Source organism: Gossypium hirsutum, chromosome D01 (assembly GCF_007990345.1).
Source record: "Gossypium hirsutum isolate 1008001.06 chromosome D01, Gossypium_hirsutum_v2.1, whole genome shotgun sequence".
Classification (NCBI taxonomy): domain Eukaryota; kingdom Viridiplantae; phylum Streptophyta; class Magnoliopsida; order Malvales; family Malvaceae; genus Gossypium; species Gossypium hirsutum.
The window spans coordinates 26,083,835-26,094,852 of record NC_053437.1 but is presented as its reverse complement, the minus strand read 5'-3'; positions in this window follow the sequence as shown (position 1 = coordinate 26,094,852).

Sequence of the window (11,018 nt, the reverse complement as noted above, 5' to 3'; positions counted from 1 at the left end):
TTTCGAGACAACAGATTTGAAGTTAGAAAATTTAGTTTAATATTATTTTATGGTTTACAGTATGATAGAAATATCGTATAAAAATTTCGTTAAGAAATTTCACCGTTTACATGCCTAATTTGATAAAAAGGACTAAATTTCATTAAGTGCAAAGGTTGTGTTCTAATAGCTAAAGGTATTAATTAGCTATAGACTTTTAAATTGGAGGTCCTTATATAGTAAATATGCCATTAAAATGCTTAGTGGATAAGTATGAATTGTCATTATTGGAAATTGAATGAAATATTAAGGTTAGTTTTGGAAATTAGTGATTAAAGTTATAATAAATAAAATAAAATAATCTATTCTCATCATCATCCACCAAAATAAAAATAAAAAAAGAAACCTAGCCACGGAAGCTTGAAAATTTAGGCAAGCTTATTTTGCTCAATTAGGTATGAATCTATGTCTCGTTTTTGATGATTTCTATGTTTCTATGATCGTAGTAGTTTAATCTAGCTAGTTCGGGGATTAATTTGTAAAATTTTTAAAGTATTAGGGTTTTTCCATTGATGAATATGCTTGAATTTTGAAGTTTGATGATAGAAAATGAATGGTTATTGTTAGATAAACAACTTTTGTAAAGCGAATTTTGATGAAATTATCAATTAGGGATTAAATTGAAAAAGATGATAAATTTATGGTAAAATTTATAAATTTTGTGAAATACATGGGCTGCTATTAATATGTATAAAATTTTCTAGGCTTAAATAAGGATTAAATTGTATGAATTTCATTTTTTGATCCTAGGGACTAAAATTACAAATGAATTAAAAGTGTAGGGCAAAATGGTAATTTTGCCAAAATACCATGTTGGATTAAATTGATTGAGAATTATATTGAAATTTGTTAAATTCATTCGTATATATCTTGTAACACCCCTTACCCGAGATCTTTGCCGGAGTCGAGCATGAGGCATTACTTGACTTAACTTAAAAGTTCGGGGCATAAAAATTTAGTTTTAAAAGTTAATTCATTGTTCATAACAAGTCTGTCCACCTACGCAGTAGTAACTAAATTAATTTTAACTCGAACTAAAAAACTCAAATTTAGATCCGTAATTTTTCCCTGAAACTAGACTCATATATATTTTTACCATAAAGTTTTGATAATATTTAGTTCAGCCAATTAGTACAGTTTATTAGTTAAAGTCTCCCATGTTTCACTGATCGACTGTCCTGACCTCTCGTCACTAAAATTCAATTATCTTATTGTACAGACTTAATATAGTGTTTTAAATTGTTTCTAAAGAAAATAGACTCAATAAGGAATCTAGAAATATAAGTTAAAACTCATAAATATTTTTGTACAATTTTTAATGATTTTTCAAATTCAGAACAAGGGATTTCAAAAACCACTTTGATATTGTCTAACTAAAACGCAAATATCTTAGAATATATAATTCTTTTGTCTACACCGTTATTTTTCTATGAAAATGGACTAAATAAGCTTTAATTATATATCTCATCCACCCTCTAATTCATTTTCTACTATCCTTGGTGATTTTTCAAAGTCACGTCACTACTGCTGTCTCAAAACTGATTCACTACAAATTTTTACTCCTTCATGATTTCTATGCATAATTTATCACCTAGACATTTATAACCACAAACACCTTCATACTTAGCCATTTTAATAAATATTCATTATCAAGCATTTATGATACGAGCCAAGGAGGTGACACTCAAGGGGTTGTTTTTCCTAGTGGTCCAATCACTCGAAGCAAGGCACGACAATTAAAATCAAAGATGAATGCTTTTGTCCAAGACTTTGTTGCTACAAATTTAAGTCATAATGTTCGTGACTTTGACAAATACGGGAATGCAATTCACTGGACCAATCTTGGAATAGTGAAAGCCCATGAATTGGTGGATTAATCTTTTATGTATCTTATTATTATTTACTTAATTCTCATTGGTTGGGACACATCACTTATGAGTTAAGTAATTTTATTGGTTAGGTTATTATTTATTTATTTTTTTAGATAATTTTAAAGAGTTTTATTAGGATTCAATTACTCTTGAAAGAGTTTTATTAGGATTCAATTACTCTTGAAAGAGTTTTATTAGGATTCAATTACTCTTGTAATTTGCCTATAAATAGGCTTGCCTTCTACACATTTGGGGGGAATAAAAAACAGAGTATTTTGTTTTCTTCCAAATTTGTGTGAGGCAAATTTTTGAGAGTAGATTCTTCTCTTGCTATTTAGTTTAGAGTTTGTTACTTTTGAGGGTATTTCGGAGTTACAAATATTCAAATTGTTTTTCCCGTTCATCGGTGTTTCTAGAGGTTCTTCTTCTAAGGGTTTCGTAGGGAGCCGCTCAATCATTGGTGTTTTTGGTTACAAGTAACCAAGGGTTCCATAGGGCAAATCTATCCTTTTTTTTCTTTTTATTTATTATTATTTAACTAATTTTATTTATTCTTATTTTTATTTCTAATTTGTGTTTCTCTTGTGTCTAGATCCGGGGTTTCCGCATCAATTTACATATCATCTTTTGGTCATATTTTAAGAATATACAATCGAAATGACCAAGTCCCTATACATGCCATAGCTCAAAACATTTATCGTCTTAAAATACCGAGTTGTGGTGGTTGATAGTGTGAACGCTCTCCGACGTCTTCAAGATCCCGACTATGCTTGATAATACTATATGAAAGAAAAAGAAATAAAAGAAGTAAGCATAAATCTTAGTAAGTTTACAAATAAATAAATGCCATCATTTAACATAAATAATGATATACAAGTATCATGTTCTTAAGTTTTCTCTTTACTTACTCTCATTTACTTGTTTACTTACTTATCTACTTAGATAGCTTAAGATTACAACTTACTCTTCTCTTGCTGAAATATTGGTTCTCACTAATAACATAATATGTTCTTAACTGTTATAACTCACCTGAAGTTGCTAATTATACTTTTACTTGAACTTTCATGGAATATAATCTGTTTTCTAGCCCGTTGAGTCACATTGGAATAATAATGATACTTGAGTCTCTTTTCTGATAATAGCATGCCAAAGCCATGTCCCAGACATGGTCTTATATGGGATGTTTCCTGTACTGCCAATATCATATCCTAGATATGGTCTTACATGAGAGTTCCCATATCGGTGCCCATGCCATGTCCCAGACATGGTCTTACGGGGGACCTCTCATCTCGGTGCCAATGCCATGTCCCAGACATGGTCTTACATGGGACCTCTCATCTTGGTGCCAATGCCATGTCCGAAACATGGTCTTACATGGGACCTCTTTACCCAAATGTCATGACATTTGTATCCAATACATTCCGAATGTTTCAACAGGGCTTATGTCACTAATTCTCTATCATCTCATACTTAAGTCAACATTAGATATTTTCATGAAATAAATACATAATTGCTGAAAAATAACAACATTGTTAATAATTATCAAAATATTGCATTTATTTACCGTAAACTTATCTCGGAACAAAAATGTGATCAAATCTAACACTTTAGTCCTCAATTTTTTTCTTTCCCCGATCTAGCTCCAAATTTTGTTCTTCTCGATCTATAATAGCAAATTTAGCTTATTTAATACTCACATTCATCAAAACAGTCCTTGACTCAATTTTGGCAAAATTATAGTTTTGGCCCTAAACTTTTGCATATTTAGAATTTTGCCCCAAAGCTAAGAAATTAAACTTCATCTCTTATTCTTATGTTTTATAACATGTTGAACATTTTTCCCTTCTATGACAACATCAAATTCTTACTCTAACATTTACTTATGAACATTAGGTATTTTTGCCGATTATGTCAATATACTCGTTTTCACTTAAAATCGACTAGCAAAAGTTGTTTAACATAATTTCTAGCTTCATATTTTACCATAAAACATCAAAATACACACTTTTAACCTATGGGTAATTTTTCAAATTTCAACCCTAGCTCGAAATAACAGTTGAAATAGGTAAACCGAGCTACGAGAATCTCAAAAATACAAAGAACATTAAAAACGAGGCTTGGAATCACTTACTATGAGCTTGAGAAAGTGAAGAAACCTAGCTATGACTTCCTTCAAATTTTGGCAGCAAGCAAAGATGATGAACACAATTTTTACATCTTTTTCCCTTTTAATTATATTTATTTACTAAATGACTAAAATGCCCTTATTTAAAAAAATCATATCTCACTTATCTCATGTCCATCACTAAATAATGGTCTAATTACCATATAAGGACCCCTAATTTATAATTCCATAGAAATTAAGTACCTTTAACCAATAAAACTCAACTTTTTCACTTTTTACAATTTAGTCCTTTTGACTGAATTGAGTGCCCAAACGTCAAAATTTTTAAACGAAATTTGAATGAAATCTTTCCGTGAAATTTTAGGCCATCATAATATAATAAAATAAATTTTTCCTCATCGAATTTGTGGTCCCAAAACTACTGTTCTGACTAGGCCCTAAATCGGGATGTTACAGATCCTGTCAGACCTCGTACAGAGTTAGATCTAGGCAAAGAGAAAATATCTGAATAGTCACCTTCATATCTACGTACATTTATCGAGGTAAGTTCGTGTAATTAAATTGAGTATTTGTATGTTTTAATTAAATCATATGTATGTAATTTGTATATTTTCCATATATAAATACCGATTGCATATCCAATAATTACCGAGTCCCGTTTGAACCGTAGAAATTCGTAGGATACAAATGACATGTCATTAGGCTTACCGATTTGGTTTGGGTCCTACATGTGTTACAGACATACCACGGCTCGTATGAGCTTTCCGATTTACAGCTCGTATGATCTTCCCAATTTACAGCTCGTATGAGCTTCCCAGTTCATAACTCATGAGAGCATATTGATTCATATCTCGTATAAGCATAAATGAATATGAATTGATGGATTACAGTTTAGTACACCTCGTGTGTACTACCCGTGTATCTAATGATATTTTAAATGGTTCAACGGGCATAGTTCTATTACGAGATTATATGAGTTCGATATGAACTATTACTGGTATTTACATGAAATACATGAAATATGATTATTTGATAAATTCAACCATGTGTGTTGGATCTTATATGCGATTTCCATGGCTAATATATTGGTGATCATGTGTTTAGGCTTTTGGCCAAATTGGTTCAAATATGCTATGTTCACTTACCTATTTTATGGATATATGGTAAGTTAAATTTTGTGTTATACGAACTTACTAAGCTTAAATGCTTACTCTTTGTTATTTTTCATGTTTTATAGTAATTCGGAAGCTCGTTTGGGTTGGAAGCTGGTCGGAGCTATTTCACACTATCCATCGGTCCTTTTGGTACTTTCAGTAAATTAATTTCGGCTATAATGACATGTATAGGTTATTTTGGCCAATATTGGCATATAAATGTTTTGTTGAGATTAACCATTTATATAGCTTGTGTTTGGTATATTTTGATGTGTATATAAGTGACTTTATCATGTTTGATGTGTGATTGATATGGTAGAATGAAAGAAAGTAAAAATGTGGCTTGAATATGCATATATGAATTTGGTCATTTAGGTAAGTTGAGATACTTGGTTGACATGTCTTTAAGTTGTCATTTGAGGTGCCTAAGAGCATATTGGTTATATGTGCTGATATTTCATGTTTAAGACTTGATTTTGGTTTGTTTTGAATGCCTTGTTGATGTCAAATTGGGTGAGAAATGTGGCTTGGAAATTAGTCTATTTTCACCTACACGGGCAAAGACACGGGCGTGTGTCTCAGCCGTACATGAGACACAGGTAGGTGACACGGTCGTGTGTCCCCTGTATTTTTTAAATTGCACAAGTCAGTATGCTCACATGGCCTAGCACACAGGTGTGTGGCTTGGCCGTGTGGCCTAAGTCAGGGAGTTACACAGGCACGGACACGGGTTGGGACACGGCCGTGTGTCCCTATTTCGATGTCCACACGGTTTAAGACACAGGCGTGTCTCTTGGCCGTGTGAGTCACACGGCCTGAACACACGGCTGTGTGACCCCTGCAGCTTTGAAAAATTTTAATGTTTTTTGAAAAAAATTTTGAGTACCCGATTTAGTTCTGATTTGTTTTTAATACGTATTTTGGGCCTCAAGGGCTTGTATAAGGGACAATATGTTTGATTTCGATTGGTTTCTGATATGAAATGTCTATTTATTTGATCTGTAAACTCTAGTAATGCTCCGTAACCCTATTCCTACGATAGATACCAGTTAGGGGTGTTACAAGTTTAACCGATGAGACACTCGGTGTCAACTTATTTATAGTGTTGGGTGCAATTATTTGCTTCGGATTTATCCAATGAGGCATTAGGTATCAAACTGGTGTGTTGGTTGTATCTGTGTATCCGTTAGAGTCCGAATCATGTTTTTAGGGAAATAAATGGTAAAAATTAAGATAATGTTAGTAAAATGGCAAATGGTATTAGATGAATTGAAATTTCAAATGGAAACACAAATGGTGGATGAAATGTGACTAAAAGGTGGTGATGATCAAATGTATGTATTATGAAATATAATTGCCATGTATTGATATTAGAATGATGAATCGATTGTGATCAAAGAGTTGGTAAATTTGCATTTGTGAATGGTTATATTGTAGGTCATTATTTGATTTAAAATTTTCATCTTAATGATATCTATTTGGCTTAATTATTCGGATTACAGAAATACCATTGAGTTATACTCACTGTATTATTTTCTGTGAGCAAGTTAGGTACTTTTTTATTAGATCATCAACTTTAGCATCCATCGGCAATCCTAAACTCAAGTGTTGGCGATGTATTCATTTTGGTCTTGGCATATACCTAGGATGTCTAATGATTACAATGAAAATTGAGTATTTTTGTTGGCATTTTGGAAGTTATTTATATAAGTGTATATGTGTGTGATGGAAATAGTCATGTTGTTATTATCTTGTTAGATAGCTTGGATCAAATGTTAAATGTTTAATGGTGGAGAAAATGATATGTTATCTGATATGCTTTGATTAATTTGTGATTATGGAATGATGATTGGTAAGGTTAGGTATGCTTGAAATGAATTAGTAAGTTTGGTGTCTAAATATGAAATCGATTGAATAGTCATTTTATGTTTGATTTAGATGATTGTGGAACTGTCGTTAAATGTTTATTGAATTGGTATATTTATATATGTGCGTACTCTTTTGATTGTTTTTAAAAGAGTTAAAATTGTTGAGGTGCCAATTATAGAATATTGGTTAGACAATTAGGCTGATTGTTAAAATGATATTTTTGATATGTTGGAAATGAATAGAAAAGTCCTTAGTTGTTGATTTTTATGTTATAATTGTGTTTATAAGGTACCATTTGAATTCTCGGTGATTTTGGCATGAAATAGACAATTTGAAGATAGGATTTTACCAATTTTTAACTCAAGTATCGATATTTTGGCAATTGATATCAATACTTGACCATATGGACAGTTTTAAAATGACAAAATGCCAAAATGATATCGATATTTATTTGAGTATCGATACTATTTCATAAAATATCAATTCTCGAAAATAAATATCAATACCTTGTTTTTGTAAACAAACAGAATCTTGAATTGGTATCAATATTTAATATAGCATCAATACGGTATCGATACCAAGCAATTAAATTTTGATACCAACTTTGAAATTTTGAAATTTTACAATTCAACCCTATTTCATGCCTAGATTTGATAATTAGGTTCATATGGATTGCAAATTATATGTGAATGAATGCTATTTAATTGAGATATTGATAAATAAATTGCATGTAAATTGTTTGGTATTGTCCGTAGCACCCTGTTACTCGGGTTCGATGACCAAATCGGGTTAGGGTGTTACAGGTTTCAATTCCAAGTTTGGTGGCTTAATAATCGATGGAAGCATCTTATCAAGTGAAGAACCCTCCGTGTTCAATGGTTCCTTGCAGTGTTTCCAACTGTCTACCCGATAAATTCGTTCTAGATGATTTCTTGTCACCTCTTCCTCCTTCGTATCTTCTAGATCAGATGTGTCTGAGTTACCACCTACTGACTCCTTGCTGCTCAATCTAACTTGTTAATTACTTCAATTATCATCATCTGTTTCAAAGCCAACTACCTCAGTTGCTTTCATCGACATATCTACAGGTTCAAGCTCGCGAATCTTCCTCCAAGTATGATCATTGCTGCTTACTTTTTCCAACAACACAATTATTTCATGATTTGATTTAGCCCAAACACTTCCCCCTGCGATAATGTCAAATTGGTGACTACTGTTGTAACCTAAACCCTCATAAAAATGTTACAGTTGAACCACAAGATCGACACCTCCTCCATGCACTTTCTGAAGAATCGTTTTGATTTGATCCCAAGCTTGTCATAATATATCTACTGGCTTTGTTTAAACTTCAACAATTCTTCGTATGTATTCAGAATGGTAGGCATAGGTATAAGTATCCGTAGAAACAATTTTACAAACTCTTCCCATGATATTATAGTGCTCGATGGTAATGCTTCCAGCCATTCCCTAACTCGACCTCTGAGTGCAAAAGGAATTAATAGTAATTTAAAGACTTTTTTGGAAACTCTCAAATCCCTATGGTACTGTAAATTTGTTCAAATCTCCTCAGGAATACCACGGTACCAAAATCAGCCTCGTCAGTATACTGAAGACTCATTGGCACCCAAGTTAGCAATGTAGGATTAATCTCAAAGTGAGTTCCATGAACAATAGGCTTTGCTATGCTTGGTTGAATCTAGCCTGTGTCGAATATTGTTCGTCCCAAGAGAGTTGTCATTGTTTAATCTAACAAATAATCAATTCACTAATTCTAAGAAATAAAAATCAAAAATAAAATTAGTGGTTTAAAATTAAATAAGATAAATAAATAAAAATAACTAAATTAATTTTTTATCTATAATTCTAAATATTCATATTTATGCTATTAAAATTTAGAAAATTAAAATAAGTTTAATGCCGAAACATCCTCGAAAATGCCACCAACAACTTGATCACCGTCAGACATGCGAACGTCTGGATTGGAAATACTGCAGCAAATAAATATAGAATTAAACAGCGGTGTCCACAAGTATACGAGTCAAATTGTAATATCGTAAAGAATGTTACAACGAAACACTCCAGGAAACATTTCGAGGACCCAAAGGAGGTTGAATTAAAATTAAATTAGCTGTCTACACTAACAGGGCTTATTAGTACTAATTTAAAATTATATTACAAAAAACCAAATTAAAATCAATTAATTAAATTAACCTAAAATTATTTAACTAAAAATAAACCAATTAACAATGAAAATAAATCCAATGAAACAGGTAGGAGATTAACTCACTTCAGTGCTTCTAATTAACTTCAGACTCGGGTTTTATCTAGTTAGCTATTAATTAACCAGTTATTACCTCTCAGACTCTGACTAATTAACTAATCGACCAATACATGCTTACCTCTAACCCTCACTTTCTTGACCAGGATAATTATGATTTACTCAGTAACCTTATCTCTCTCATTTATCTTAAATTACTTCCTAGTAACGTCACTTCCTAAGGTTTAATCGTACATAATTTAAGCCAACTAACTCAGATTTTAAACCCTAATTTATCTATTAATTAGTCACATATTCGTTCATTAATCCCCCTAAGAAAATTAGCTACTCATGGAATCTAGATGCAATAATCCCTAAACTCATATTTAACACACAAAACAATAAATTAAATAAAATTAGGGAATACAAAAATAAATTTGTTTCGATGTCGATTTAAGCGCGAAATAAAAATTTCCTTTGACAATTGCGAAGATCACTTCAATTGCAATTGGAATCTACAAAGAAATAACTAAAAAATATTAAATTAAAGGCTTGTATCGAAATCAAATCCGAGAATAAAAAAGAACAAAAAGTATTTAAAAGACTAAATTTAAATAAAATAAAAACTAAATTAAAACCCTAAAACTAACTAAGTAGGCCCTTGGCCAAAACCTTCTAAAATGAGGCTAAACATGCCTATTTATAGAGTTTATGATCTGACCTAATTAGGGTTACTAAACAACCCAAAATCCGATTAAGTTACATTGTGTGGACAAAAATACTCATGTTTAATTTTCCTAATCATCGCCTGGTTTTGCGACACTGCCTTCATTTTCTGGATGTTTTGGCTTCAAATTTCAATGTTGCGACACCACTCCTCAGTGTTGTGATGTTGCAATCGTCATTCGTCTTCTAAGCCCGAAAATAGTGTCCTACACACTAAATAGAGCCGTTAGATCATTCCTAGGCCCGTAATGGCCCATTAGGTCAAAACATAACTCAAAATTGCATAAAAATGCTTATTTTACATAATTTAAACTTAGGATAATAAAAAAATAAAAATGAAATAAGAACATATAAAAACACTAAAACCAAACTCATTAAGTGTCGGAAAGACATTAATTTGCCACACAAATTGTGCGAGATCTGTCATTTACCTTTTAATAGAGGCCCAGTAGACTTAACAGAACACATAGGACATATAAAACTGAACAAGACACCACCGAAGAGGGTAACGAGACACCGTTAAAGTAGGTAAACAGAGAACACAAATGTGCTAACCGGAAAGTATTGACGTGCTATGTAACAGCCCGATTTTCAGTGGTGTTGGAAACAATGATTTTAAGACCATAACTCCGACGAAATACTTCGTGGATATTACTTAATTAGGATATTTATGAGGTCTTTAGAGTTATGTTAAATTTTGGAAAAGAGATTCTCTTATTTAGATGGTTTAATAAGTAAAAGGGACTGAATCAAAAAAATTATAAAAGTTGAATAGTTAAATAAAAGGGGTTAAAGGGATAATTAAACCATGAAATTTAGTTATTGGAATGGGATGATTGTTTTCATTAGTGGAAATGGATTAATTAAGCTTAATCTTAGATTAAGTAAGGCTTAATTAAGAAAGTTGATAAAAAATACAAAATTACCATAGTATATATATTAAATTAAACAAAGAAAAAGATGAGAAAAAACTCATC